General features: G+C 33.3%; 1 long non-coding RNA gene across 1 annotated transcript; it reads left to right on the forward strand.

Moving 5' to 3' along the window:
* The first annotated feature begins 2188 nt into the window (after positions 1–2188).
* On the forward strand, positions 2189–4068 carry LOC148281116 (uncharacterized). The gene is made up of 2 exons (XR_015822439.1): positions 2189–3096; positions 3140–4068. It is a non-coding gene; the product is annotated as an uncharacterized LOC148281116 (long non-coding RNA).
* The last annotated feature ends 1091 nt before the right edge of the window (positions 4069–5159 follow it).

Genomic DNA, 5159 nt, shown 5'->3' on the forward strand with positions numbered 1-5159 from the left:
GGCAAACTTAAAACATTTACGAAACGTTTGTTGACAGTTCGGCGACTATACCTACGCTTAAACCTCTCTTCATAATACAGGGTGTTCATTAAACCCCGTCACATCCGTAACCACGATGATCAGTATGAGCAAGAAGACATATTGGCACATTAAAATATTTTTTTAGAACGAATAAAATTTTAAAAATAAAATATCAAAAAAAGCAAATGCTTGTTTACTTCTGAAGGGGAGAAACGAGGAAGGGGGGGAGGGTTAGTCTGGTACTGCGCCGCGCTCCCCTCGCTTCTCCCCTGCAGAATTAAGCAACCATTTGTTTTTTTTTAAATATTTTATTTTAAAAATATATTTGTCCTAAATATTTATTTAAATATGATAATATGTCTTCTTGCCCATACTGATCATCGTGGTTCCGAATGTGACAGGGTTTACAGAACATCCTGTATAGTCTTTCCCAAATAAAAGCTGTAATTTGATTTGCATCACTGGTGAATTAGAGCACAGAACACCTAGGCTTGAGAAAAATCACGTTTAATTTTTGTGTTTTTACCGGGTAGCAAACCCGAAATCTTCCGTGCGTGAGTCAAGCGTCTCAACAGTACTCCACGGAGACCGCCATTTTACAGATAAGATAGTTTTGGCTTTAAAATTGTGTCAATAAAAATTGGAAAAATTTGAAAACACGTTTTCATGTTATTTCAATTTTTCTCTCAGATTTTGCGTGCGCATAAAAATGCTGTGGAAAAATGGAAAAAATACAGTAATGATGCTTGAAATAACACATTTCAATATGCAATTCAAAGCATTCAACATTCATTTCACATTCAAAGCCTGCAACTATTATTGGACAAAGTTTACACGGCAAGTTTGAATAAAGGGCTAGAGATGAATATTTCCAAGACTAAATGTATGGTTATTCGGAAAAAGCCACAAACTTTCTCAATGACTTCAAAACTTGGAGCGCAGTTTATTGAGCAAGTTAATCAATATAAATATTTAGGATGCTGGCTGAATGATAAATGGGATCACTCGCAAGAGATCAAAGTCAGAATAGAGGTGGCGCGAGACTGCTTTTTCAGGATGCGTGACCTTCTTTGCAGTAGAGACTTTAATTTAGACCTCCGAATGCGCATTACTCGATGCTACGTCTTCTCGGTACTTTTTTACGGCGTCGAAACGCGGACACTCACCCAAAACACTTCAAAAGAGATCGAAGCCTTTGAAATGTGGTGCCACAGGAGGATATTAAAAATCTCCCGCGTGGATAGAGTCCGAAACGATGATGTTCTCCGACGGATGGAAAAAGATAAAGAGGTACTGAAGATAATAAAGAAAAGAAATCTCGAGTACTTTGGGCATGTGATGAGAGGCGAAAAATATAAAATTTTATAAGTAATTCTACAGGGAAGGATTGAAGGGAGACGCAGTGCAGGTAGAAGGCGCATCTCTCGGCTTAAGAACTTGCGCGACTGGTTCCATTGCAGCACTCAGTCCTTGTTCAGGGCAGCTGCCAATAAAGTGAGAGTCGCAATGATGATTTCCAACCTCCACCGGGGAGAGGAACCATAAGAAGAAGAAGAATATGCAATAATCTTTTACAAAATAAACGCTAACTTAACAAATAATATACACACGTATTTTAGTTTTTAATCTAATGATCTCTTTTGCTAATTCTAGACATTTATTTTGTGTATTGTAATATCCTTATGTAATCAATAATATTTTATTAATGTTTTTTTTAATTAAAAGGTAATCATGATGTATCACTAGCTCTGAGCCATGATTATAAATCTAGCGGCAATGCTAAACGCGGTCTGACCTTTCTTCATACAAACTTAGTCCTGTATGACATGGATTATGATAATGCAGTGTGGTTTTTACACACTAAAGATATTTACCAATTTTAAATTATATTTTTTTCTTCGCATTTTACAATAGGTATAGGGGAATGTGGGGCATGATGGAGCATTTAAGGCTAGACGTCAATAAAACATATTTGTTTCGATATTTTTTTTATAAAATTTAAATTTGTTGCAACAGCAAATCTGCTATTTATAAAATCTTCTAAGAGCAACTTTGGTTTTTATGCCCCAATGTCCAGAATGTGTAGATTAGTCAATTCATCACACGACTTGGAATTCTTTGGGATAGATCTTCCGGATTTTCGTAGATCTCTTCGCGACTAAACAGTGTGGGATGAAGTTGGATTGGCATGGTTTAGCTCAAAGTTTTAGGTATTTCGTTTTTTTGAATATATTGTATACAATTATTGTTTTGCCCTTGTTTGTCTTTGCTAAATAGTTTTATGTTATTTTTGTTCAGTTTCTTGTATTCATGTTTCTTCATGTAACTGTTGCAATTGGCTTAGGCCGTATATATAATAAAGAAATAAATAAATAAACAGAGAGGGTAAACATTTCTGAGAAGGGAATATGAGAGTCTAGGCATTTACAGGACTTCTCACATGTCACAATTTACCATTCTGCCCATGTTTAAACATCCACATTTTCTCAACTCTTCTATCTGTTGACTTTTGTGAAGTTCACAATGTTACACAGTGTCTAAAGTGGCCACTTAAACCAGCCAATGACGGGTCATAAGGCCTGTAAATGCCTAGACTCCCATATTCCCTTCTCAAAAATATTTTCCCTCTCTGGTGCAACAAATTTAAATAAGAACAAATCCCTAGGGAGGAAATCCAGCCAGTCTGCAAGCATTTGAACATACTCGAGCATTCTTGTCTTTATAAAATGTTTAATAACATAAATTTCGGTATTTTACCTTGCAAACATCTTGCATAAAAGTTTTTAAAAAAACAATTAAAATCAATGAAATTACACCCTATTTTGCCCCAGTAGTGGGGCAAGATAGAATGCGCCTGCGGGTAAGGTGGGGTACCGCTTACTGCGGTTCGCAACGTAGACAAACAAGTATAGAGTCTTGGTATTTGTCATATACTCCAGCACATAAACAGGGGGTTCAGCTCTGACATATTTGATATGCAATAGAGCCTTCAAAGCTTGTATGGCGACTATCAATCAGTGTAAATCACGATATTCTTCCTTCAATGCCACATACATAAAAAAATCGTTAACTAATGTGTTTTTTTGTTTGTGTTTTTTTGCAAATTTCGACTTAATAGTCGAAATTTGCAAAAAAACACGTTAAGTGTCGCTGCGCTTAGGAGCGTGCACTCATCGTAACTTTGATAACGTCACTGACATTAGGTCCAGGGATAGAATGAAATGGCGTGATGTGCTCGGAGCTACTCGGCAGATTTTGGGTTTTATCGCGGGGCCCCGTCTTACCTTCCTACCCCGTCATGCCCCACCTTCCCCTACATACGTTACAAATACAAAAAAAATACATTAACACAAAAAATAATCCCACAAATTTAAAAAGGAGTGCTAATATTAAAACACATTTTTTGTCACTAAAAATGAGAAAATTTTATAAAAAAGAAACTATTTAAATCTGCTTTTTTATTCAAAATTTCAACAAAAATTCAAATCGAAACAAATTCTAATAATTAATCTCTATCATATTGTCCTTATGAAATGCATTCAACAGTTTTTGAGCTATAAAAAATAAGTGTCGTTGCCCGAGTCTGGATTTACAATAAAGGATTTCAAGTAAACTATTCAATATTTGACTAGATCTATTATTTTTTAGGAAATAAATGATGCGAGACAAACGGCACGTGTGACGTTTTCGTGCCAAACTCAAACGCAATGTTTATTAGAAGCCCAGTCGGCGATCGTAACGCGTGACGTCAAAATTACTTTTAAATTACTTACAAAATTACGCCAACTGAGAGCCGTATTGTATGAGCTCATTTTTAAACCAGAATATTATAAATGAAAATTATTTTTGAATAAATTGATAGTTATACCATAATAATCGTAAAAATCCTCTCCAAATATGTATTATATTTTTAACGTCATTCCCGATTTGTTAAAATAGCCTACTACATTAATGCTATTTAGTTTAAGTATGTTGTGCAAATTTATATTTACCTAAATCATGTTACCTTATGAATAAATAATTAATTTGGAATATTTCCTCTAAAAACAATTGTTTTTATTTAATAGCGTTTTCCTCTCCTTGTCCGGGCGATTTAAGAATGCAGTTCTGTGTGTGAAATAATAATAGAATCCTGGATGAGTGTTTTCCACCCGATGGCTGCTCTCAGGAAAGTCTCGAATAAGGAAATCGAGTGGAGATAAATGTATTTATTTATTTAAATGTACAATATATGTATGTACATTACAATTACAATGTACATTGTACATAGATTATATTATTATACAAAAACATGATTTAAAAAAGCAAATTAGATTATTGAGGTCCATATGAACAATCGTAATCAAAGACGAATAAGTCAGTATGATACACAGTATGATATATATTTATTTATTTATTAATGAAATCATTCAGTCTTTATATAAAACAAGGTACAAAAGAACAATTAAAAAAAGTAAGACCGATTACAGATTTCACACTAATGAATGCAGGAGGAGAGGGGAAAAATAATTTAATTCTAAAAAAGTAAAAATAAAAATATTACATAAAAAGTTCATAAAAAGGAGAAGACATTGTAAAGCTACTCTACTTTCCTCCCTCTCTCTCTGCTTCCATGAACATTTCAATTTAATTGTAAAAAATCACAACCAACAATAAATTATTCGATGCAGGTAGTAGATGTAGGTAAGTATAAATTAAGAGCAAAGCAAAAGTTAAAATTAAAATGAAAAGTTTAAATTAAAATTAAGTTAAAAGTTTAAATTAAAAGTTTAAATTAAGAATTAAAATTAAAAAGTTAAAATTGAAAATCAAAATTAAAAATCAAAATAAAAGTTAAAAGTCAAGCAGGAGATAAATTTAAAATGTCTTTAACTGATCTGATAAAAATATGGTATTTACAATGTAGTATGTCGATGTCACTTAAACTGTCATTATAGGTAATCTGTATTCTTCGTAGAGTGCTATTTTTTAAATAATTAGTCATTGAGTTAGGAATGTCGAAGAGTACAGATTGACGAGTTCTACGGACAGGGACTCGATATGAAATGTTTTATGTATTTTAATAATCTATACAGCGCCATTTTTCAGTATTAACAGTCATTTTGTTTATATTAAGTTTGCTGACGACACAGGTTAAC

This window comes from Micrasema longulum, unplaced genomic scaffold (genome assembly GCF_059751315.1).
Source record: "Micrasema longulum isolate JH-2025_06_02 unplaced genomic scaffold, ASM5975131v1 h1tg000497l, whole genome shotgun sequence".
Classification (NCBI taxonomy): Eukaryota; Metazoa; Arthropoda; class Insecta; order Trichoptera; family Brachycentridae; genus Micrasema; species Micrasema longulum.